This window comes from Dendrobates tinctorius, unplaced genomic scaffold (genome assembly GCF_039654945.1).
Source record: "Dendrobates tinctorius isolate UK_male_01 unplaced genomic scaffold, ASM3965494v1 ptg000011l, whole genome shotgun sequence".
Classification (NCBI taxonomy): Eukaryota; Metazoa; Chordata; class Amphibia; order Anura; family Dendrobatidae; genus Dendrobates; species Dendrobates tinctorius.
In genome coordinates, this window is record NW_027361679.1 from 82,000,061 (window position 1) to 82,027,730 (window position 27,670).

The following is a 27,670-nucleotide window of genomic DNA, read 5'->3' on the forward strand; positions in this document are numbered from 1 at the left end:
CTAAGAATGTAGAATGGTGTCTAAACATCCTCCAAGAGCAACTTTCTCCAACGATGCAGGAGCAATTTAATGATGAACAGTGCTTTTTCCAGCATGATGTAGCATGTCTCAAGGCAACATTGACATTTTGAGTCCCTGGCCAGGAAACTCAAATTGAAAACCTGTGGCTAATCCTCAAAAAGTGGGTGGACAAACAAAACATAAAAATTGCAATAAATTTCAAGCATTGATTAGAAAAGAATGGGTTGTCATCTATAGGCATTTGTCCCAAAAGCCGATAACCAGCATGTCTCGATGAAATGCAAAAATCTTGACAAATAAGGCTCTAAACTAAAAATGGGGGTCTTTGCATAAACTTGTTGTATTTATCAATAAAAGTGTAGAAACTTATGAACTGTGTCACGGGGATACTGCGACAGAGTGGGGCCAGAAGATCGTGGCGTCTGGTTACACAAACTCTTGCACTGGTTAGAAGTACTTCACCATCTTATCAAACAGTGTAGGTTTTTTCTTTGGGGTAATCTGTTCAGTTGAAGTTCCTGGAGTCTTCTACCTGGATTTTCTCAACTATTCAGTGTTGTCCACTCCCCTATGCTCACCACTGGCACTTATGAATTGCCAGTGTTAGTTCTTACTGCCTGGTTTGGCATTGAAGTCGTAGTTCATGGTTGGAGTTGGCGTTAGGAGATTTGTTCAGGAAATTGTTGCTTGGAGTTTTGTTTGCGTGCACATCCTCATCCTCTCGTATTTGGTTTCTCTCTCATTTAACTCTCCTGTGTTCCATTCTGTTGTTTGATACTTATATTTTGTATGATTGTTATTTTCATTTATCTCTGTCCGTCTTCCCTTGGTTGGCTGGTTAGTGTATTTCTCTACACTTTGGCTTCCCACCACCCTTTCTGGGGGAAGGGACAGAAAAGGGTTGATATAGGAGCATAGCAAGGCACATCTCCAACTTCAGGAGTAATGCAGGGAACAGGATAGACTAGGGAACTCCTAGTTCTAAGGATCTGGTTAGTGCCCACAGTCCCAAGACATTTCATGACAAAAAGCTTAGAATTGTACTTCAGTAACCAGAGAAACATCAGACTAATAGATCTAAAAACACTGAAGCAGCAAACTTTGTGAAAACCAAACTTTGTGACAGTCTCAAAAATGTTGACACGTCTGTAGGTCGTGGCTATTATTCTCAGCATTGGTCTATGCAAAGGGTCATGTACTTCCGAGAGCAATAGCAGCTTATTCGCACAGAAAAATCTATTACTGATCTATTACTGATTATTCTGTGCGCATAGTAGCTGCAGTCTGTCTGATGAAATAGGCTATTAAGTGACTGACGATTAGGAAACAAGTATCTAATCGGCGGTCATTTAATGATGCAAGTCAGATGTTTTAAACCCACACTAAGACTGTCACCCCATTACATCACACCCTTGTTGTCATCAACTGATATTAAGCCATTCTCTTAATTGAATACCCTTCATTCCCACTACTAGCCTGACAGCATTAAGATAGACAACACAATGTAAAGAGGTGTCAGCTGTTGCCCCCTATAAACAGCTGATTGGCTGGGATGCAGAGTTGACCCCTTCACTCCCCACTGATCTGATATTAATGGCCTATTCCAATGAAAGGCCATACATTTTGTAAACCAGGAATATAGTACATGTATGACTGAAGTCTGCAAAACCAACATCAGCTTTTATAGAACACCCTCAAGGATGTCTTAATAATCCTTTAAGTGTTGTGCTCCGAAGAAGTGTATGCCTGGCAGCTTCTTGCTTACTTCAGGATGATGGTCTAACTATTCATGTATCTGTAAATGTATATTTTCCCCATTATGTAAAATGACATCTCCTTTTTTGTTATTCTAGGTCTTGTTGCTGAGAGAAAGATGCATGAGACAATATGGACAAAAAGCCATCCATTACAGCTATTCTACTTTTCTGAGAAAATTTAAGTTGTGTGATTGGCTGGAAAGATTCCGAATGTCCAAAGATACTTTTATTTATTTGTGTGACCACCTAAGAAACAATCTTAATCGTCCTGGTCTCACACCGGAGGATAAAGTGGGCATAGCATTATGGAGGCTATCAAGCAAAAAGCTATGCCCATTATTGCACCAAAAGTTTAGAGTGGGTCAAAAAGTTGTAAACAGGTGTTTAAAGGAGGTAAGCTGATGTGGCACATCTTATTCTGTACTCTGTTGCACCATTCTTGTACCATCTTATCAATCGGTGTTTCTTTTAAATATTAAGTTACATGCATTTCTGTTTTCTCTTAAGGTATGTCAAGCCATTATAACCATTCTGAAGCCCATATATCTTCATCCACCAGACTACCAGTCCCTAAAGGACACAGCTCGAATTTTTAATGCTCGCTGGGGATTCCCACATTGTGTCGGTGCTCTAGGCTCATTTCCCATTCCTCTGTCTTCCAATTCAACAAAGCATGGCACTCATGCTTTGGTTTTGCATGCAGTAGTAGATGGACAAGGGTTGCTTTGGGAAGCTTGTGCCTGCTATCCAGGAAATATTAGCAGTGCTGCAATCTTAGAAAATTCTGCTCTCTGGGAACTAGCTCAGGAAAAAAGGCTCCAAACTTCACCAAAAGATTATTTCTTAGGTAAAGCTCATAATTACTTTTTGTTAGCTAATTCTAGTTATCCATTACAGAGCTGGCTACTAACACCATACTCAAAAATTGCTAAATTGAGTCAGCAAGAGAAACAGTATAATCTTCACCTTGAGCGTGCGCTAAGTGTGGCAGAAATTGCACTCTTGCGGTTGCGTGCACGATGGCAGTGCTTACTAGCACCTTCTGGATATAAGATAGTGCCCACCGTAGCCTTAGCCTGTTGTGTGCTCCACAACATGTGTGAAACACTGGAACAGAGATTTGATTCTCGTTGGTTAGAAGGAGTACAAACTATAGACTTGCCTGTTTTGCCTCATTCTCTTTGTCAATCATGTCCTACCGATCTTCAGGCTAGAAGTATAAGGGATGCAATATGTGAATATTTTAATAGCCAAACCAAAATGTAAATTTTGCGAGAAGGATATGTCAATAAAAAATTACATTTAGTGTCTAATGTTTCTTTATTTCTACAGCTCTTAGAAATTGAGTGTACTGCAAATACTGCAGGTGGAATTGATCTTTAAAGAGGACCTTTCACAAGTTTTAGCATGTTAACATAGTCACATGATGGAGTATTGGCTTCTGAAATAAGTAAAATGTAGTTGTTGTTTTTTTATTTCTCCTCTACAATGCGGAGTTATTAGATTGTAAAATTTAGGTTAGAATATATCTTAAAGGGAACCTGTCACCTCATTTTTCGCATATAAGCTGCGGCGACCGCTATTAGGGGCTTATCTACAGCATTCTGTAATGCTGTAGATAAGCCCCCGATGTAAAGATAAGAAAAACAAGTTTTATTATACTCACCCAGGGGCGGTCCGGTCCGATGGATGTCGCAGGTCCGGATCCGGCGCCTCCCATCTTCATACGATGACGTCATCTTCCTTGCTTCTGTCACAGCTCCTGCGCAGGCATACTGATCTGCCCTGTTAAGGGCAGAGCAAAGTACTGCAGTGCGCAGGCGCCGGGAAAGGTCAGAGGGCCAGTCCCTGTAGTGGGACACTCAATCACCTCCACTTTTTCGTCAGCAGCATGCATGCCTTGCACAGCTGAAACCATAAGGACCACACTGTGCTGTTCTGTGCCACCCCTTGGCCCAGCTAATGCTGCCTAGCGTGCAAGCTGCTGAAGAGACAGTGGAGGTGATGATAGATTGAGCCTTTATATCACAGGTCCACAGAGATGTCCAGGAGATGCTGCTCCATCCTTCCTATAATCAAATGTATTCCCATCTTTGAACAGTGTGGTGCCGGGACAGGTGAAGTTGAGCGCTAGCCAGCCCTGCCCCCGACATGCAGCAGGGTGATGAAATCAGCACGTCGCTGACATCATCACAATACTGTTGGCACCACAGAGACATATCAGGCACTTAGTTCTCCATCAAAGAGATAAAGATTAAATATTTGTTTTATCAATGTGAATGAATGCTGGAGGGGTTAGGGCACATAATGGGGGAAGAATTGTGAATGGGGGCACGGAGGGTAATTTATTCAGAGAGGCATGGTAAGGGGGGATATTTTGGAGAGGGACATTCTGGGAGGATATTGTCACGAAGTGACTCGCCCTGTGTGACACGACCCAACAATCGGTCGGTCACTAAATGGTAAACCAAACAAAGGAACACCGGGGACACAATTACAACGGTGGGCCCTGCGATAGGGAACGGGGAAACGGACACCTCCTGCACTCTCCTGAGGATGTGCCCTGGTCTATCCTGATGTCCCTATATGACTTCTTTCAAACTGTCACCGAGCAGAATACCTTAGCCCTCGCTTGCCCTGCTCCTATCCCTAAGTAGGGAATTGGCAAGTGCGGACACTAGTCCCACCGCTGCACTAATAAAACACAAGGTAAGGATAGACAGACAGCAAAAGGAACAGGGTAACTCAAACCACACTTAGCTTTCTCTGCTGCAATGCACTGCACAGCAGAGTAAGGCACCAGATAACAGCATTCAGCTGAAGCACCACTGCACCAGCAACCTCCTGTCTTCAGCACGGTTGGTATCCAAAAGGACCTGTATAACCAACAGTTATCTGATGCATCAGGTGACCTTTTAAAGGAAGGTGGGAGTGGTCATCACCTGCATCAGCAAACTAAAGAGCCATGTAATTACACCAGCGGCCACCGGGGGGAAAAACAGACATTAACCCCCGATGGCCTGAAAGGAAAAAAAGATTTTATGTGAGAATGCAGATCTGCCACAGATAAAAGAACGGATCGTGACAGTACCTCCCCTTTAATGAGGGGCCTCAGGACCGGACCTCACCAGTAAACAACTTATGATGAGGACGCCTCGATCCTCCATAGTTAACCTTGGCAGTCACCTGTCTCTCAGGTTTATGGCAAATGCAATACGATGGAGACGACCACCACGTAGGCTCTGGAGGCACCACAAATCTCCAGAGCGCCGACCTGTGGAATGAGTTGTGTACGTGCATTACTGGGGGTAACTCCAGCTGGTAAGTCTCTGGGCCGAGAATGGACGACACCTGATGCGGCCCGATCACCCGAGAACTGCAGACCCCAGCGTCACACTTCCACCGGATGTTTTTGGTGGGCACCCACACATACTCGTTCACACACAGGTCTGGACCTGAACATTTATTTCCACGTATGTCTCTGCCACAAGATGGTGAACTCATTACAGAACTGACAACAGAGGCGTCCCCCTGTGTCATCACACTCACACCCCCACTATGCACGGAGGGAACCACCACTCTTCTCTGACCCTTCCTCCTATGAGGACTCCGACACACAGGCTTAGCTTGCTGTGAGGGTTGAGACTTTCCCCTTCTCCCTGGCAGCACCTCTGCTGCCCCCACCAGAGAAGAAGGGGTAGCTTGTAGAAAGACGGCAGAGATAGTAGCTCCCGGGCAGCAGTCCTTACACGACTGACCATAGCTGACTATTTTCCTGGACCGCCAATCTATGGTTGTGTTTTTTCAACCAAGGGAGTCCCAAGACCATGGTCGTTGGCATACCCTCCAAGACATAGCACGACAGGGACTCATCATGACAAGCCCCTATACGTAGGTGTACATTATCAACAACCCAGGTCACTTTCCCCTGGCTGAGTGGGACAGAGTCAATGGCCTGGACGCTTAGCGGTCTCGCTAGCATCTTTCTCCTTAGGCCATGCTTCTGGATAAAATGAGAATCCACCAGATTGACACCTGCTCCACTGTCCACACGTACTGGTATACCTTCAACAGACATTAACCCCCGATGGCCTGAAAGGAAAAAAAAGATTGTATGTGAGAATGCAGATCTGCCACAAATGCAAGGACGGATCGTAACATATTTTGCAGAGCGGCAGTATGGGGGAATATTATGGAGAAGGGCAGTGTGGGGAGACATAATAGAGGCACCGTGGCAGGAACATTATGGACAGGGGCAGCGTGGGGGTATATTAGCGAAAGGATGTGAGGGGATATTTTGCAGAGGGGCCTAATGGAGGACATTATGGCGAGAGGCAGCATTTGAGAAATATGGAGAGGGGCAGTGTAAGGGAAACATGAAAGAAAGGGGCAGTGTGTGTGGGGGGATATTTAATGAAGGAAGCACAGAAATTATTTATTCTGGGGCGCAGCATGGGAGATATTTCTATTCATGGGGTGTAGTATAATGATACTTTTATTTTTAAAGGCTCCATGTCAGGAAATGCTGCTGAAGACGGAGAAGAAAGTGTGAAATCTCATCATGTCAGCGATACTACATGGAGACAAAAGGGATGGGAACGGCTCAAATTAGAGAAGATGTCACCTATAAGGTACAGTATCAGGAAGGAAATGTTTATTTGTGATACTGCGTCTCATCAGTATTGTGGTTCATGTATGGTCCGCAGTCTGATAATGACTGTTAACAACTCCCAGTGTCTCCTTACCATTGTTAGAGATACTGGGAGTTGTAGGTTCATGCGATACAATTGTATATGAGGCTAAGATTGGTGATTTATTCATGTAATGATGGTGGTTCTGGCACTGCATTCATGAACTGATACTGGTCTTGGTGCTGCGTTTTAGTGGCAAAACAGCTTTTTGTGATTTTTGTAAGCTTTTTTGTGTTTTTTTTACACATTTTATTTGACTTTTTTCTTTTTTTCACTAAGTCATTGTGGAACATGTATAATTTTTGCTCTGATTGTTGGTGTCATGCACTGAAATACTCATGTATTGCAGTGCCTGAGACCTGTCCGTGACTTGCTGACAGCCTTTAAGAACCTGCTTATAGCTGGATCCCACAGGCCAACTTATCCTGGGGTCATCAGGTGACCTCAGGGTACCATCATGATAACGATCAACACCCGAGATTACAAACACCGGTCAATCGTGCCATAAGGGATCTTTTAACCCTTTTTAACCACTTAGATACATCTGTTGCAATTGGCAGCAGTGTTTAAGGGTTTATTTGGCCCAGATGGGCTACAAAAACAAGTTAAGGTCAATACAACAAGGTATCAGCTGTACAGCATATACAGCTGTCACCCACTGGAATTTTGGCCTCCTGGCGGAACTATTCTCTTACTGCCAATAGCCGTTTTAGAACATCGATGGGGGGATAAGACCCCTTAACGGCCACTGTTTTTATGCATATTGGTGTTCGTTAAGGGGTTAACATGCTCAAATTAGTGAAAGGTTTTCTTTATAGGGGTTTTTCCAGGAATAGACTACAATAAAAGGAAATGTCATAATAAATAAATTCCTAAATTCTTTTAATTAGTAAATCACAATTGTCTTGAGAGGTAATCACTATAGATTTAAAAGGAATGCCACCTTGTTAAACTGAGAGAAACCTAGAATGTTAAAACTGGTGCCTGAGAGCATTTGCAGTAAGAAGCTCCTCTACTGTGACCTGGAGTTAACCTATGTCATGTAGTGTCATTCAGAAATACAGAGTGGCGACTAGTGTTAGTAACCTCTTCTTACCTCAGCAGATGAGCGAACCTTTCAAGGTTCAGTTTGGTTCGATTCGTCAAACGATTTGACGTTCGATGAACATGTTCGACAAATGTACACAAATGCTATTATATTAGATGGGAGGCCAAATCGAAACATATATACAACTCCTTTAAGGGGTGATTTTGTCACCTCTAAACAGCTAAAATTAGGGTCAGACACCATGAAAACTGGCATTAATTGACACACAGTAGACATTTGCAAATGGCACAGCCGCAGTCAGCCATGGGCCATGCTTGAGGTATCAGGATCTGGCCCAGCATTTACAGTTTGGAATTGAAGTTTCAATGAGGACCTAGTAGTTAAGGGAGCGGTTTAAGCCTTCTTACCTGGGAGACCTGATACCTCATGCAACACCTCCATTTTTTTTTTTTATTATTCCAGCCACACTCAGATGGCACAAACATCAGTTTCATATACCTCTATTATAGAAAAAATGTAAGAATAGTAACACAGGTAGTTGACTGATCAATTGACCAACAGTAGAACCTTTTATAATGGCACAGAAGCAGTCAGCTATGGGCCATGCATAAGATATTAGGATCTGGGCCATAATTTACAGCTTTGAATTGAAGTTTCAATTAAGACGTGGTGGCTAAGAGAGAGCGGTGTAAGCCTTCTTTGCTGGGTTCCCAGATACTACATGCAACAGCACATTTTTTTTGTTTCCCAGCCACACTCAGGTGGCACAAACATCAGGTTCATAGGCTACTATTGGTAGAAAAGTGTAAGAATAGTAACACAGGTAGTTGACTCATCAATTGACCCACAATAGAACCATTTTTGTTATTGGCACAGAAGCAGTCAGCCATGGCCAATGCATGAGGTATTAGGGTCTGTCCCAGCATTTACAGCTTGGAATTGAAGTTTAAATTAAGATGAGGTCAGTGAGGGTCCAGTGTAGGACGTCTGTGCTGGGAGCCCTGATAACTCATGCAACGGGGTTTTTCACATAAATCAGTCCATGTGGTTTATTATGCAGCATAAACCATAAACAGCATGTAGAAAGGGTAACAGTCTTACATCAGACGAAACGAATGATCAATGTAGAGCTCTGCTCTCTTAGCCCTGTGGTCACACAGGCTGTGCTTTGTCCAGCAATCAGGCTCTACAGCCTCACGATTATTTCTCCCTGTCTGGGGTTACCTCTTAGTTGCTTCTCATTCAGGACGTCCATTCCTTCCTGAGGACTGTCCCACACACACAGGCCAATATACACAGGTCTCACCAGGTCCGCGGCCTCATCATGTGCTCTTCAGGGAGGCAGCACACCTTCCAGCACCTAGGCCTTCCGGGACCTTCCACATGGCCCAATCAGATCCATGCACTCTCTCATGTGACCTACCCTGGTCACCTTATATGGTTCGTAGCCATACCCACAGTTGAGATATGGATCACATGGCTATGACCTCATTGCAGGTCCTTTCCAGACACCCAGCCATACACACACATATACAGGATTTACTATTTTACTATGGGCGTTCAGACACACGCCCCTGGGTGGGTTTGTAGGTGACTTGTCCCACCCATCTCACCAAGCCACGTGGAAGCCTCCCTATTGTAAACAGAAACCATCAGTAGAATATCTGCTGATTAATACCGGTTCCAGCTTCCATGCCAGGGCCACCACCCCCTGGGATACATATCGGTCATTTACCATCCTGCCATTCATCCTTTCTCCATTACAATAATGGACATGCCTAGCTGTCACAGCGGTCACTGCACCACACCAGCCAGACTCAGATAGCACAAATATTAGCTTGAAAGAGCACTAATGTTAGAAAAATGTAAGAATAATAACACTGGTAGTTGACTAAAACTAAGTGCAGGCCTTCCGGTCTGGGAGCCATACTGCAACAGGTGCCACACATGAAGGAGACCCAACTTTGAGTACAAATATTCCCCAAATTAGGGGTACACAACAGGAAAAGTGGCATTAATTTACCTACAGTAGAAATTTGATAATGGCACAGCAGAAGTCAGCCATGTGCCATGAATGATGAGGTATCAGGGTCGGGGCCAGCATTTAGAGCTTTGAATTGAAGCTGGAGAGGCCATCTTAGTCTCCTGACCTCAATATCATTGAGCCACTCTGGGGAGATCTCAAGCACACAGTTCAAGATAGACAGACCATGAATTTACAGGTACTGGAAGATTTTTACCAAGAAGAGTGGGTAGCTTTACCATCTGAGAAAACAGAGAACTAGTGTTGAGCGAAACGGGTCGGCCAAATTCAGAATTCGCCGACTTTGGCTAAAGTCGGGTTTTGCCGATCGAAACCCGACCATAGCGTGAGGTCGGCCATGAGGTCGCCGACTTGAGCGCCAAAGTCGCGTTTCCCACAATGCTTCCAGCGCCTTTTCTCAGCCAATCAGCAAGGACGCACACTGTGGGCAACGCGATTACATAGGCAGCGGCCCTCATCATCTTAGAGATGGGCATTCAATTGATTGGCTGGCTTTGTGTGTCGTCACAGTGGCTATAAAAGGCCGTGACCACCGACCGCCATCTTACTTCTGCCGATCTTGGCATAGGGAGAGGTTGCTGCTGCTTGTTCTCAATAAGGAGAGTGTTTAGGCAGGAAAAAAAAGTGCTTCTGCTGATAGTGATTTTCACTGTACAACACAACAGTACAATGTGCAGTGACAGGGGAGGATATATTTGTGTACAGCAGCTCTGGTGGTTATTAGGCTGCCTTATAAGGCTCCCTAATAGCTGCATTGTTGTTTGCACACTGCTGTGCAGAGGGTTTTTTTTAAAGCAAAAATAATTTTATTTCTTTTCTCTGCACAGTTACCAAGCGTTCATTTTTTCACACTTTTGTGTGCAGCAGCGCTGGTGGTTATTAGGCTGCTTTATAAGGCTACCTGATAGCTGCACTGCTGTGTGCACACTGCTGTGCAGACTGCTTTTTTCAAAGCAAAAATACTTTCATTCCTTTTTTTCTGCACAGTAGTTACTGAGCGTAAATTTTTGCACACACCGTATAGAGGTGTACGCTCCTCACACACTACCGTGTACCGGCTGGTATCATGGACAAATACATGCTATATGTGTGTGACTCCGTAAAAAAATACACGGAGATTAACATTTTTCCATACATACACCGTATAGAGGTGTCCGATTCTCAAACAGTATCGGATATCTGGTGTTATTATTACGGTCACATCTACACAGAGTCAGCGTGTGTGTGTGACACTCTGTAAATACATATACGGACATTTCCATTTCTCCATACACTGTATTGAGCTGTCTGATTCTCAAACAGTATTGTATATCTGCTGTTCTTATTATGGTCACATCTATACAGAGTCAGCGTGTGTGTGTGACACTCCATAAATACATATACGGAGACTTACAGTTTCACCAACAACGTCTACAGCTGTACACTTCTGATACAGTACCATATATCTGCATGTTGGATTACGGTGAAATACATACTGGGTGAGCGTCTGTGACTCCCAAAATATATACAGAGATTTCACATTTTACATACACCCTACACAGCTGTATGCTCCTCATACAGTACCATTTCTCTGCTGGTATTTTTGGTACATTTTCCCAAACATGAGGAAGTATGGTGGAAGAGGCCACGGACATGGGTGGGGGGGTGCAGCTGGTACTGATGGTGGTGGTGGTGCAGCGGCTGGTTCTGGCAAAAGCTCAATAGCAGCTAAGGCAGGAGGTGTTGAGCCTGCGTCATCGTCTGGCACAAGAAGGCCTTTAAGGTTCCCTTCTCTGGGAGTAGGTAAACCGCTTTTAAAGCCGGAGCATCAGGAACAGGTTTTGGCTTACATTGCTGAAACAGCCTCCAGCTCTATTGCCTCCTCTTCTGAAGTTACAAAAACTGCAAGCACAGAGTCGTCAGTGCAGGCTTCTGGTCAGGAACAACACCTTTCCTTGTGTCCTTCACCAACACCAAAAGTGAAGGATGCTGCAGCACACACTTCAGATTACTCCATGGAGCTCTTTTCACATACCATTCCTGGGTTATCAAGTCAAATCCTGAATTCCCCAGTCCAAGATGAATCTGACATGGAGTGCACTGATGCACAGCCACTGCTAGATGATTCTGCTGGTACATTCACCAACAGCACTACATTGCCCTCACAGTCTTCTGAGCCCGAATTAGACCCTGATGAAACTCAGGTGCCCCTTCCCGCATACTATACCACCTTACACGGTGATACAGAGAAAGGTACAGAGGAAGGTGCAGATGACATTGAAGACGAGGTCATGGGTGACCCAGTTGTTGACCCGGATTGACATCCATTACGGAAAGAGGGTGCCGGTGACAATAGGTCAGAACAGGAGAATGATCCGCAGCAGGCATCGTCATCGCAGCAGCGGTTATCCGGCAGGCCTGTAGCTGTCAAAAAACTTGGTAAGAAAGCTAAAAGAGTTGCAGGACAGCTTGGCCAGACAGTCAAATTAGCACAGCGTGCAAGCCCTGAAAATTTGTACCATAGTAGGAAGAGTGCAGTGTGGCACTTTTTTGAACAAAATCCTACTGATGACGCAAAAGTTATCTATAAGAAGTGCCGAAGGACCTTTAGCAGAGGGAAAAATCTATGAAATTTGAATACCATTTGCATGCTTAGACATTTAACCAACATGCACTTGCAAGCGTGGACGGACTACAAAAGCTCAGGTAGCACATGTTAACCTGCTCTGACTGAAGTTAGCTGGCAACGCTCCATCGCTTCCCCCACTGTAAGGCCACCACTAAGCACACCACCATCAAGAAATGTTGAGGTGTCGTCGCTAGGCCAAAGCAGTCAGGGAATCCCAATATTTTCGTGAGGAAACACTGAATCTAGGCCATCAACACCCTCACCATCACGAACCCCTTCTCAGTCCATCATGTCCAATGCTAGTTCCCCCATATGCAGCTCTCAAGTCCAGCTCACCCTATCAGACGCTCTAAGTAGGACAAGAAAGTACTCATCCTCTCATCCGCGTACACTGGCTTTGAACGCCTACATTGCCAAACTGATCTCATTAGAGATGATGCCCTTCCATTTGGTAGAAAGCAAAGCTTTCCAAGAGCTCATGGCCTACGCTGTCCCATGCTATGACCTACTCAGTTGGCACTTCTTTTCTCGAAAAGCCATCCCTGCCCTCCACCGGCATGTGAAAGACCGCATTGCCCATGCACTAAAACAATCAGTGAGTGAAAAGGTGCACCTCACAACAGATGCATGGGCCAGTAGGCATGGCCAGGGCCGTTACGTGTCCATCACTGCGCACTGGGTTAATGTGGTTGGATGCAGGCTCCACAGGGGACAGTGGCGGTGGGGTGGAACAGTGCTGCCTAGCCCACAGTATAGGAAACAGTTGGCTGTAGGCGTTCGACCCACCTCCTCCTCCTCCAGAAGCGAAAGCTTGTCAACAGAGTGCAGTCGCACGAGCACTCCATCCACATCTGTCAATGTTACACACGAGGTGTCCCACTATCGAACAGCTAGTGGTAAGCGGCAGCAGGCTGTTTTAAAAATGATGTCTGTTATGAATGGGTCACCGAGGAGGAAAAATCAAAACAAGCTAAGTCCCAGAAAAACCAGAGAGGTTGGTAACTATGCAGATTGCAGATCCCTGATCCTAACCACACATCTAGCAGCAGCCGTGGAACGTTCATACAATGATCCTAGATGCCTCGTCACCACCGGAGGACTAAATAAGCCTAAAGCAAGAAAGGGGAAAACTAACTGCCCCAGAGCAGACCCCAAAGGAATAGACAGCCCCCCCACATGTATTGACGGTGAAACAAGATGAAAACACAAACAGGCAGGAAAATAGGCTGAGCAAACGATGGGGCCCAAACTAACTAGAAAGGACAGGAAAGGAAAGACACTGTCTGCAATATGCCAAAAACCCTACAAAAATAATGTCCAACACTTCTAATAACAAAATTAACCCTGAAGTCACTAGACTTCTCCCACTATATCAGCACTCTGAAATATACTAAGACAGAGCAAAAAGTAGCCAAACTAATAGGGGACAAAAAGCAAATTGGCAAATACAGATAAATAAGAGTGGAAATTCAACACAGCCCCAGCCGGGGCTGGATGACCACACAAAAAACTGAATAGACCAACAAAATCAAGTATGAACATTAGCAGAAAAACTAGCAAAGTCCAAATCCATCAGATTCAACGCTGCTCCTGAATCCACAAAAGCCTTAGTGGAAAACATGGATAAGGAGCAGATCAGAGTAATTGCCAAAAAGAACTTAGGTTGTACACTGCCCACAGCAAATGTGTGTGCAAAATGTTTCTCTCATTTAGGGCAGACAGAAATAGTATGAGAGGCGTCTCCACAGAAAAAACACAGCTTATTACGCCTTCTAAACTCCTGACGTTGCGCCCTAGACAAAACCCCATCACATTGCATAGGTTCAGACGTTTGTTTAAAAGGTGGCAGCGCCTCCCGCGTAGTTTTACGTTCATGTAAGCGCCGATCAACTTGAATGGATACTGACATAGAATCATCCAGATGAGAGGGAACAGGAAATCCCACCATAACATCTTTTATGGTCTCTGATAAACCCTTCCGAAAGAGAGCTGCCAATGCACTATCATTCCTTGTAGTAAGGAATGCCCAATTTTGGAATTTTTGATAGTATAACTGCAGAATCCTGATCCTGGTTTAATGCCAACAGTGTTCTCTCAGCTTGATCAACAGCATTAGGTTCATCATACAACAACCCCAAGGCTTGAAAAAATGCATCCACATTAGTCAGAATAGGATTTTCAGGTGTCAGAGAAAAAGCCCAATCCTGGGGATTGCCGCACAGCAAGGAGATGACAATTTTAACCTGCTGCGCAGAGCTCCCCGATGAGTTAGGCTTCAAGGCAAGAAATAATTTGCAATTATTCTTAAACTTCAGAAATTTAGACCGATCCCCAGAAAACACATCAGGAGTAGGGATCTTAGGTTCAGCAGCATGTGACTGAATGAGGTAGGTGGAAATTCCCTGCACTTCAGCAGCAAGTTGCTCCACACGATCAGACAATTGCTTAATCTCCATTAGGGAAAAAAAAATCCTCCTACGGCCCCAGAGAAAAAGAGGAAAAGATACATGAAAAAAAAATAAAATTCTGATACTTTTTTTTTTAAACAACCTTTTCCTGCTTTTGAGTACCCTAGAATCTGCGGTATGGCTGGTGATTCTGCTATGAATGGGTCACCGAGGAGGAAAAATCAAAACAAGCGAAGTCCCAGAAAAACCAGAGAGGTTGGTAACTATGCAGATTGCAGATCCCTGATCCTAACCACACAACTAGCAGCAGCCGTGGAGTGTTCCTACGATGATCCTAGACGCCTCATCACCGCCGGAGGACTAAATAAGCCTAAAGCAAGAAAGGAGAAAACTAACTGCACCAGAGCAGACTCCAAAGGAATAGACAGCCCCCCCCACATGTATTGACAGTGAAACAAGATGAAAACACAAACACAGGCAGGAAAATAGGCTGAGCAAACGATGGGGCCCAAACTAACTAGAAAGGACAGGAAAGGAAAGACACTGTCTGCAATATGCCAAAAACCCTACAAAAATAATGTCCAACACTTCTAATAACAAAATTAACCCTGAAGTCACTAGACTTCTCCCACTATATCAGCACTCTGAAATATTCTGAGACAGAGCAAAAAGAGGCCAAACTAATAGGGGAAAAAAAGCAAATTGGCAAATACAGATAAATAAGAGTGGAAATTCAGCACAGCCCCAGCCGGAGCTGGCTGACCACACAAAAAACTGAATAGACCAACAAAATCAAGTGTGAACATTAGCAGAAAAACTTAGCTTGAAATGACTGGAACAGAGCTGAACACCAAGAGCTGAAAAGCCAGAAGGAATCACCAGCACCAGAATAGGGCGTCAGCTGACTTAAATCCAGTCTGAAATTCCTGAGGTCCAATCGTCATCCTCATTATCAGGAGGCAGATCTCTACTGATTAAATCAGCCTCACTACCTCCTGTTACCACCAGAGGGAGCCTGGAAGGAGAACTCACAACTGGTAGACCAGAAAATGAACTCACAACAGATGTCTTTGGGCGACAGTAGACACACCGCGGAGGTACTGGCTGACTACTTGCATCGACAAACTGAGTCATGGCTGGGCAGTCTACATCTTGAGCCAGGCAAGGTAATCAGTGATAATGGGCGGAATTTTGTGGCAGCCATAGCCCTTGCAAAACTCACATACATACAGTACCTTGCCTGGCTCACACCTTGAACCTGGGGGTGCAGTGCTTCCTAAATAATTATCCAGAGTTAACAGCCTTGCTCCATAAGGTGCGAAGACTGTGCTCGCACATCCATCGCTCGCCCGTACACTCCAGTCGTTTGCAGAAGCTGCAGCGATCACTCCACGTCCCCAAGCACTGCCTAATCATAGACGTTGCTACAAGATGGAACTCCACCATGCACATGGTTGAGAGGCTGTGTGAACAGAGGCAGGCTGTAATGCATTTGAGGGAGGATACAAGGGCAGGCAGTTTGAGGGCAGACATGGAATTGTCGGGTGTGCAGTGGTCAAAGCTGAAAGACCTCTGAAAAGTCCTTCAGTGATTTGAGGAATGCACACAGCTGGTAAGCGCAGATGACGCCATCATAAGCATGAGCATACCACTTATGCGTCTGCTCATTCAAACTTTGATGCACATTAAGGATCAAGCGTCTGCAGCTGAGGAGCAACAGGAGGAGGAGGGAAGCCTTGAGGACAGTCAGCCATTGTCTGGTCAGGGAACTGTGTTATGATTGAGTCACCATAGGAGGCAAAAATAGAAATGCTAGCTAAGTCCAGAAAACCAGAGAAGTTGGCAGCTATCGGATTGCAGACCCCTGAACCTATCAACACAACTAGCAGTAGCCGTGGGGGGCTCCTACAATGCCCTAGGCCCCTCGATCACAGCCGGAGGACTACATAACCTAAAGACAGAAAGGGAAATCTAAACTGCCCCAGAGCAGACTCCAAAGCAAAAGGCAGCCCCCCACATATAATGACGGTGAAGCAAGAAGAAAGAACAAAACACAGACAGAAAGATAGACTGAGCAAAGATGGGGCCCACGCTAGCTTAGATAGGAAAGGACAGGAAGGCTGCTGTCTGCAATCCGTGAAAACCCCTATGAAAATAAGAGCCAACAAACTGACAGTAAAAAAGGCCCTGAAGACGCTAGGCTTCAAAAAAGCTATGTCAGTACTCAGGAATATTCTGAAGACAGAGCAACAGGCAAAAGGAGAATCAGCTCACCCCAACAGGGAATGGCAGAATCCAGAAAAGCAAGGAAAACAAAACACTAATGCAAAAAGGCAAAGCAGAAATCTTAGCTTTAGATGAGCAGGAATCAGACTGGTTTCCTAGAAGTCCACAGAGAAATCACCCGCAGGCCAGAAGGGCGTCGGCAGCCTTATATCCAGTCATTAACTCCACTCAGCCAGTCATCATCATCAGCCCCAGGTGTTTGACAATCAGGCTCACTACCTTTCTTCACCAGAAGAGGGAGTTCCTCGGGCCTCAGTAGTGAAGGGGAAAATGAACTCACAACAGTACCTCCCCCTTGAGAAGGGGTCACCGAACCCTCAACCACGCCACCAGGGCGATCAGGGTGAGCCCGATGAAAGGCACGCACCAATCTTTTGGCATGAATATCAGAGGCAGAGACCCAGGAATTATCCTCCTGACCATAACCCTTCCACTTAACCAAATACTGGAGTCTCCGTCTAGCCAGACGGGAATCCAGTACTTTCTCTACCTCATATTCCATGTTACCTTCAACCAATACAGGGTCTGGAGGTGCAACCCCCAAAACAACAGGTTCAACAAACCTCTTCAACAAAGATTTATGGAACACATTATGGATTTTAAATGTGACAGGAAGAGCCAAACGAAAAGAGACCGGATTAATAATCTCCATAATCTTGTAAGGTCCAATAAATCTAGGCTTAAACTTAGGAGAAGCCACCTTCATAGCAATATTTTTTGATGATAACCACACCATATCACCAACCTTAAATTGGGGACCAATGGTTCTATGTCGGTTGGAAAACCGCTGGGCCTTTTCCTGGGAGAGAGATAACTTATCCACCACTTGGTCCCAGATCTGGTGCATTCTCTCCACCACAGTGTCAACCCCTGGGCAGGCGGAGGGCTCCACCTGCCCTGAAGAAAATCGAGGATGAAACCCAAAGTTACAAAAAAAAGGAGACATCAAAGTGGCAGAACTAGCTCTATTATTTAAAGCAAATTCGGCCAAGGGCAAAAATGAAACCCAATCATCCTGGTCAGCAGAAATAAAACATCTCAAATATGACTCCAAGGTCTGGTTTGTTCTCTCTGTCTGCCCATTGGTCTGAGGGTGAAAATCAGAGGAGAAGGACAACTGAATTCCCAGCTTGGAACAGAAAGTTCTCCAAAATCTAGACACAAACTGGACTCCTCTGTCAGATACAATGTTCTCAGGAATCCCGTGCAAGCGAACCACCTGTTGTAAAAACAGGGGCACCAATTCAGAGGAAGACGGCAACTTAGGGAGTGGTACAAGATGAACCATCTTAGAGAACCTATCACAAATCACCCAAATAACAGTCATCCTTTGAGAGACAGGCATATCAGAGATGAAATCCATTGAAATATGGGTCCATGGCCTCTTGGGGACATGCAAAGGCATCAACAACCTACTAGAGCGAGAACACGATTTAGACCGGGAGCACGCCCCACAGGACTGCACAAAATTCCTGACATCACGAGACAAGGAGGGCCACCAAAAAGACCGACTCACCAGATCTCTAGTACCCAAAATACCTGGATGACCAGCCAAAGCAGAGCAATGAACTTCAGACATCACTCTCTTCTTCCACTGGTCAGGAACATACAACTTTCCACTGGGACAACGCTCAGGTTTGTCCTCCTGGAACTCTTCCAGAGCAAGTCTCAAATCAGGCGAGATGGCAGAAAGAACTACCCCTTCGCCTAAGATGGTAGCAGGCTTGGTCACCACAGGAGATTCAGCAAAGAAGCTCCTAGAGAGGGCGTCAGCCTTGACATTCTTAGTTCCAGGAAGAAAAGAAACCACAAAATCAAAACGTGTAAAAAACAAGGTCCACCTAGCCTGTCTAGGGTTCAAGCGCTTAGCCGACTCTAGGTAAATCAAATTCTTGTGGTCAGTGAGGACCACGACTTGATGCTTAGCTCCCTCCAACCAATGTCTCCACTCCTCAAATGCCCATTTCATGGCTAACAGTTCCCGATTCCCCACATCATAGTTACGTTCAGATGGAGAGAACTTTCGGGAAAAGAAAGCACAGGGATTCATTTTAGATGTTACAGGATCCTTTTGGGACAAAACAGCTCCTGCACCAATCTCAGAAGCATCCACCTCTACCTGGAACGGAAGTGAGACATCAGGTTGCCGCAAAACCGGGGCGGAGGTGAATCTTCGCTTCAGCTCCTGAAAGGAAGAAACAGCCTCCGGAGACCAATTTAACACATCAGCACCCTTCTTAGTCAAATCAGTCAATGGCTTGGCAATACTAGAAAATTTTGCTATAAATTTCCGATAAAAATTAGCAAAACCCAAAAACTTCTGGAGGGCCTTCAAAGAAGTGGGCTGAACCCAATCGTAAATGGCCTGTACCTTGGCCGGTCCATTTCAATAGTTGACGGGGACAAAATAAATCCCAAAAGAGAAATCCTCTGTACTCCAAAAAGGCATTTAGATCCTTTGACATACAGGGAATTCTCCCTCAAGATCCGGAACACAGTCCGAATATGTTCCACATGAGAATCCCAATCCTTGGAGAAGATCAAAATATCATCCAGATAGATAATCAAAAATTTATCGACAAAATCTCGGAAAATATCGTTCATGAAGCACTGGAAGACAGAAGGGGCATTAGTGAGCCCAAAAGGCATCACCAGGTACTCAAAATGTCCCTCCGGAGTATTAAACGCCGTCTTCCATTCATCCCCATGCGAATAAGATTATACGCCCCCCTGAGGTCAAGCTTGGTAAACCAGCAAGCACCTTTAACTCTGGAGAATAGATCAGAAATCAGGGGTAACGGATACTGATATTTAACAGTAATTTTGTTGAGAGCACGATAATCAATACAAGGTCTTAATGATCCATCCTTTTTGGCTACAAAAAAAAAAAACGGCACCTAAGGGTGACGAGGATGGTCTAATATGACCCTTCTCCAACGCCTCCTTAATATAGGATCGCATAGCCTCGTGCTCGGGTACAGATAAATTGAAGAGCCGACCCTTGGGAAATTTACACCCCGGGCTCAGTTCAATAGCACAGTCATAACTCCTATGAGGAGGCAGAGACACAGACTCATTCTCACTAAATACATCATAAAAGTCCGCCAAATAATCAGGAACATCATGCGACTGAGGAGAGGTGGAAAACACCGGAGCCTCACTAAAGGCACACTGACAACCCCAACTCACCACAGACACAGATTTCCAATCCAAAACTGGATTATGAAGTTGTAACCAGGGAAACCCCAGAACAATAGTATCATGCAGATTATGTAACACCAAAAACCTGCAATTTTCTTGATGGTCTGGGGCGACCCGCATTACCACCTGGGTCCAAAACTGAGGTTTATTTTTAGCCAAAGGAGTAGCATCAATCCCCCTCAAAGGGATAGGCGTCTGCAGAGGTGTCATCGGAAATCCACAACGTTTAGCAAAATCCAAGTCCATTAGGTTTAGAGCTGCCCCGAATCCACAAAAGCCTTGGCGGAAAATGTGGACAGGGAGCAGATCAGAGTAATTGCCAGAAGAAACTTAGGTTGAACACCACCAACAGAAAACGTGTGTGCAAAGCGTTTCTCGCGTTTAGGACAGACAGAAATAATATGCGAGGCATCTCCACAGAAAAAACACAACTTATTACGCCTTCTGAACTCCTGACGCTGCTCTCTGGAAAAAACTCTATCACATTGCATAGGTTCAGACATCTGTTCAACAGGTAGCAACACCTCTCGTGCAGCTCTGCGTTTGCGTAAACGCCGATCAACCTGAATGGCTAAAGACATAGAATCGTCAAGACCAGAGGGAACAGGAAATCCCACCATAGTATCTTTTACGGCTTCTGACAACCCCTTCCGAACGAGAGCAGCCAAGGCATTATCATTCCAGGTAGTAAGTACTGCCCACTTTCGGAATTTTTGACAGTACAATTCTGCAGAATCACGACCCTGGTTCAATGCCAGCAGGGTCTTTTCAGCCTGATCAATGGCATTAGGTTCGTCATACAACAACACCAAGGCCTGAAAAAATGCGTTCACATTAGTCAGAATAGGATCATCTGGTTTCAAAGAAAACGCCCAATCCTGGGGATCGCCACGCAGCAAAGAGATGAAAATTTTAACCTGCTGCGCGGAGCTCCCTGACGAGTTAGGCTTCAAGGCAAAAAATAATTTACAATTATTTTTGAAATTCAAAAATGTAGACCGATCCCCAAAAAATACATCAGGTGTAGGAATCTTTGGTTCAGCAGCATGTGAATGAGCAAGGTAGGCGGAAATTCCCTGCACTTCCGCAGCGAGCTGCTCCACACGATCAGACAATTGCTTTATCTCCATTGAGAGAAAAAAAAATTCCCCCTACGGCCTCAGAGATATAGAGGAAAAAATATACACACCCTTTTTTTTTTTTTTTTTACAATTATTTCCTGCTATTGAGTACCCTAGAATCTGCGGTATGGCGGGTGATTCTGTTATGATTGAGTCACCGTAGGAGGCAAAAATAGAAATGCTAGCTAAGTCCAGAAAACCAGAGAAGTTGGCAGCTATCGGATTGCAGACCCCTGAACCTATCAACACAACTAGCAGTAGCCGTGGGGGGCTCCTACGATGCCCTAGGCCCCTCGATCACAGCCGGAGGACTACATAGCCTAAAGACAGAAAGGGAAATCTAAACTGCCCCAGAGCAGACCCCAAAGCAAAAGGCAGCCCCCCACATATAATGACGGTGAAGCAAGAAGAAAGAACAAAACACAGACAGAAAGATAGACTGAGCAAAGATGGGGCCCACGCTAGCTTAGATAGGAAAGGACAGGAAGGCTGCTGTCTGCAATCCGTGAAAACCCCTATGAAAATAAGAGCCAACAAACTGACAGTAAAAAAGGCCCTGAAGACGCTAGGCTTCAAAAAATCTATGTCAGTACTCAGGAATATTCTGAAGACAGAGCAACAGGCAAAAGGAGAATCAGCTCACCCCAACAGGGAATGGCAGAATCCAGAAAAGCAAGGAAAACAAAACACTAATGCAAAAAGGCAAAGCAGAAATCTTAGCTTTAGATGAGCAGGAATCAGACTGGTTTCCTAGAAGTCCACAGAGAAATCACCCGCAGGCCAGAAGGGCGTCGGCAGCCTTATATCCAGTCATTAACTCCACTCAGCCAGTCATCATCATCAGCCCCAGGTGTTTGACAATCAGGCTCACTACCTTTCTTCACCAGAAGAGGGAGTTACTTGGGCCTCAGTAGTGAAGGGGAAAATGAACTCACAACAGAACTGTCATGGATGAGGTGGAGGAAGAAGAGGAAGATGAGGAGGAGGATGAGGGGGATGATTATTTTGGGGAGGAGGATGCTTCTCAGGGGGCAAGAGAAAATGTGGGCATGCCAAGGTCAGGTACAGGGTTTGTGCGTGACTGGAAGGATGTGGATTTGCCAGAAAGTGCTCCTCCACTCACCACTGTCAGTGCAGCGTTGACACCTGGAACATTGCCCCACATGTGTGATTATGCCTTGCGGATCCTAAAAAGGGTCCCCCGCATTGCCAAAATGATGAGGGATGACAACTACTGGTTGGCCAGCATCCTCGATCCACGCTATAAAGGCAAATTACACAACATCATGCCACAGGAGAACCTAGAGCTAATATTGGCTAACAAACAAGCAACTCTGGTAAACCGTTTGTTTGAGGCATTCCCAGCACACAGCAGCGGAGCTGGTTCTCCCACGAGCCGTAGTGGGCAAAATGGAAGAGGTGTTCATGGTGCACACAGCCGAACTGGCGTTGGAGACAGGGGTTTCCTGACCATGTTGTGGTCTGATTTCTCAAGTACCGCGCACACGACAGCTAATACAGAATCGATTGCAAGTGACAGGAGACAGCAGTTGTCAACTATGGTTACAAACTACTTCTCTTCCCATATTGAGGTTCTCCCTCACAGGTCATTCCCCTTTGATTATTGGGCCTCTAAACTGGACACATGGCCTGAATTGGGACAATATGCCTTACAGGAGCTTGCTTGCCCTGCTGGTAGTGTGCTATCTGAAAGAGTCTTCAGTGCTGCTGGATCAATCCTGACAGATAAAAGGACCGTCTATCGACCGAAAAGGTTGATGATCTAACCTTCATTAAAATACATCAGGTGTAGGAATCTTTGGTTCAGCAGCATGTGAATGAGCAAGGTAGGCGGAAATTCCCCGCACTTCCGCAGCGAGCTGCTCCACACGATCAGACAATTGCTTTATCTCCATTGAGAGAAAAAAAAATTCCCCCTACGGCCTCAGAGATATAGAGGAAAAAATATACACACCCTTTTTTTTAACAATTATTTCCTGCTATTGAGTACCCTAGAATCTGCGGTATGGCGGGTGATTGTGTTATGATTGAGTCACCGTAGGAGGCAAAAATAGAAATGCTAGCTAAGTCCAGAAAACCAGAGAAGTTGGCAGCTATCGGATTGCAGACCCCTGAACCTATCAACACAACTAGCAGTAGCCGTGGGGGGCTCCTACGATGCCCTAGGCCCCTCGATCACAGCCGGAGGACTACATAGCCTAAAGACAGAAAGGGAAATCTAAACTGCCCCAGAGCAGACCCCAAAGCAAAAGGCAGCCCCCCACATATAATGACGGTGAAGCAAGAAGAAAGAACAAAACACAGACAGAAAGATAGACTGAGCAAAGATGGGGCCCACGCTAGCTTAGATAGGAAAGGACAGGAAGGCTGCTGTCTGCAATCCGTGAAAACCCCTATGAAAATAAGAGCCAACAAACTGACAGTAAAAAAGGCCCTGAAGACGCTAGGCTTCAAAAAAGCTATGTCAGTACTCAGGAATATTCTGAAGACAGAGCAACAGGCAAAAGGAGAATCAGCTCACCCCAACAGGGAATGGCAGAATCCAGAAAAGCAAGGAAAACAAAACACTAATGCAAAAAGGCAAAGCAGAAATCTTAGCTTTAGATGAGCAGGAATCAGACTGGTTTCCTAGAAGTCCACAGAGAAATCACCCGCAGGCCAGAAGGGCGTCGGCAGCCTTATATCCAGTCATTAACTCCACTCAGCCGGTCATCATCATCGGCCCCAGGTGTTTGACAATCAGGCTCACTACCTTTCTTCACCAGAAGAGGGAGTTACTTGGGCCTCAGTAGTGAAGGGGAAAATGAACTCACAACAGAACTGTCATGGATGAGGTGGAGGAAGAAGAGGAAGATGAGGAGGAGGATGAGGGGGATGATTATTTTGGGGAGGAGGATGCTTCTCAGGGGGCAAGAGAAAATGTGGGCATGCCAAGGTCAGGTACAGGGTTTGTGCGTGACTGGAAGGATGTGGATTTGCCAGAAAGTGCTCCTCCACTCACCACTGTCAGTGCAGCGTTGACACCTGGAACATTGCCCCACATGTGTGATTATGCCTTGCGGATCCTAAAAAGGGTCCCCCGCATTGCCAAAATGATGAGGGATGACAACTACTGGTTGGCCAGCATCCTCGATCCACGCTATAAAGGCAAATTACACAACATCATGCCACAGGAGAACCTAGAGCTAATATTGGCTAACAAACAAGCAACTCTGGTAAACCGTTTGTTTGAGGCATTCCCAGCACACAGCAGCGGAGCTGGTTCTCCCACGAGCCGTAGTGGGCAAAATGGAAGAGGTGTTCATGGTGCACACAGCCGAACTGGCGTTGGAGACAGGGGTTTCCTGACCATGTTGTGGTCTGATTTCTCAAGTACCGCGCACACGACAGCTAATACAGAATCGATTGCAAGTGACAGGAGACAGCAGTTGTCAACTATGGTTACAAACTACTTCTCTTCCCATATTGAGGTTCTCCCTCACAGGTCATTCCCCTTTGATTATTGGGCCTCTAAACTGGACACATGGCCTGAATTGGCACAATATGCCTTACAGGAGCTTGCTTGCCCTGCTGGTAGTGTGCTATCTGAAAGAGTCTTCAGTGCTGCTGGATCAATCCTGACAGATAAAAGGACCGTCTATCGACCCAAAAGGTTGATGATCTAACCTTCATTAAAATGAACCATGCATGGGTTTCAAAGGATTTTGTCCCACCTTCCCCTGATAGCACAGTTTGCCAGAAAAAAGGCTCGCTTTTGTCCTTCTCTTCCTCGGACTTCTCCAATTCCTCCATTTGCAGCTGCTGAAATTCCAGCCTACACATCAACACATGCCATTTTTTAAACCTCCCTAACTGGGCTGCCCCCCCCAGGACCGGGGTCACCACCTGGCGCACCCGGGCAAGTGCTGTTGCCCTGAACAGGTGTGTGGCCCCACCCTTGGGTGACAGCACTGGCACAGGGCCTCTCATAGTACAGTAAAGTGTCTCTGATGGTGGGGGGGCCCATTCGCCGTCAGACACACTGGCGTACTATGAGGGGCCCTGTGCCAGTACTGGCGCCCACGAGTGGGTCCCCCCTGCTTGCTCAGGGCCACAGCACTTGCAATACTTACCTTTCCCTGCTCCAAAGCCGTGACGTCTTCTGCCTTTCCTGACAGTGACATTCAGGTTAGAGAGCGCGATGACATCACGTCTGTATGCCCTCTACCGAAACAGAACAAGTGCAGAGAGCTTGAAGATGGCAATGCTGAGGAGTCCCAGAGTAGAGCAGTGCCCAGTGAGGAGAGGTATTTAATATTTTTAAATGTTGGGAGCATTTTTTGGGGAGCAATATACACTGGAGAATGATATATGGGGCCCATCCTACACTGGAGCATCATCCATTTGGCCCATCATATAATGGAGCATTCCAAATGGGGGACATCAGACACTGGAGCAGCATTTACGGGGCCCATTATACACTGGAGCATTAGAAATGGGGCCCATTATATATGGAGCATTATTTGGGCCCATATGACAGTGGAGCATCATCCATGAGGACCAACATATACTGTAGCATTATGTGGAGCTCATCATATACTGTATGGAACATTATATGGGACCAATTATTCTGTATGGAGAAATATACGAGGCTCATTATTCTGTATGGCGCACTATGTGGTGGCCATAATACTGTATGGAGTAATATACTGTCCGTTTTTTGAGCTATTGTAGAATTTAAAATAGATATCAGTCATGTCATGTAAGCAGTGAAGTATTTTTCATTGTACTTTACCTATATTTCTGTGCCGTATCGGAGCACACGAAAACCTGGCGCCAGCCCTAACCCCCACAAATTTAGCCAAATAACCCCCAGTTTTCAATGCGTAACTATTATTATAAAGTAAATTAAGGTTTACAAGCTTAAGTAATAAGAATTGATGTTGGCATTGAAATGGGCACTGTAGGTGTGTTTACTGTCCTCCACTCCCTGCAGACTTTGCTTCCCCATTGACTTGCATTGGGTTTCGTGTTTCAGTCAGACCCCGACTTTTCCATATAGTCGGCCGATTTCGTTCGACCCGACTTTTAAGAAAGTCGGGTTTCATGAAACCCAACTTGACCCGAAAAAAAGCAAAGTCACTCATCTCTACAGAGAACCACAACTACCACAAAAGACTTCAAACTGTCATTGATGTTAGAGGGGGCAACACACAGTATTAAAAAATGGGGTAAGTGAACTTTTGATCATGGTCATTTGGATGTTTTGGATTGTCACTATGATTTAAAAAGAGAAAACACAGTAGTTTGACAATAAATGGCTTCAACCAACCACTAACAATGAGTGGAGAAAAAGTTTTGGTTTTAGCATTCATTTTCTCTGAAAAAAGGCCAAGAAAGCAAACAATCTGCCAGGGTATGTAAACTTTTGAGCACAACTGTATCTATTCTATCTATTATATTCTAACCTGTCACTCTGTGATTTTACTATACGCGGCACATGAATTGCCGGCTTTTGTTCTATCTCTCAAACTATCTATTATATATATACAGTGGGTATGGAAAGTATTCAGATCCCTTTAAATTTTTCACTCTCTGTTGTAGCCATTTGGGAAATTCAAAAAAGTTCATTTTTTTTCTCATTAATGTACACTTAGCACCCTATCTTGAGTGACAAAAAAACAGAAATGTAAACATTTTTGCAAATTTATTAAAAAAGAAAAACTGAAATATCACATGGTCATAAGTATTCAGACCCTTTGCTCAGACCCTCATATTTAAGTCACATGCTGTCCATTTCATTGTGATCCTTCTTCAGATGGTTCTACTCCTTCATTGGAGTCCAGCTGTGCCCCTCCCCTAGCCCAGCTGTCCATCTCAACGGTCCGTCCCTGAACTCTGTACCCCGGGAATAGTTTCCCCCGGAACCTAGATGACGGCTCCCTTGGTTCTGGCCTGGACACTCGGCGGGGGACGTTCTTCCCACACTCCGCCGCTCTGTATGCTCGCCAGTCCTCGGGTGAGGGTTTTCGTAGACTCGGGTTAGTCTTTTGAGACGACAGTCCTTGTCGCCATATGAACTGATCCTGTTCATAACGTTCAGGGGGTTTGCCAGCTGTTGACTGCTTGGAGCGTCGAAGCTCAGGTGTAGTGGAGTCTTCTGGGGTGGTGGAGGGTGGGCTTTGTGTGGATGATCCGGTGGAGAGTCTGCAGTTGGTGCCGGTGGTTTCGGACCCACGAGGATACTCCGGTCCAAGGTTGAGGTTCCTCCGGATTTAACTCCACTTCCGTAATTCCTTTGCCTTCCCGTCCGAACAGCAATGAGTAGGGGGTGTAACCAGTCACTCTGTGCACCCGGTTATTATATACCCACACCAGCTCAGGGACATACTCAGGCCAGCGGGTCTTGCGGTCGCTCTCTAGAGTGCGCAGCATTTGGATTAGTATTCGATTGAATCACTCGCAGGCTCCTTTTCCCTGCGGGT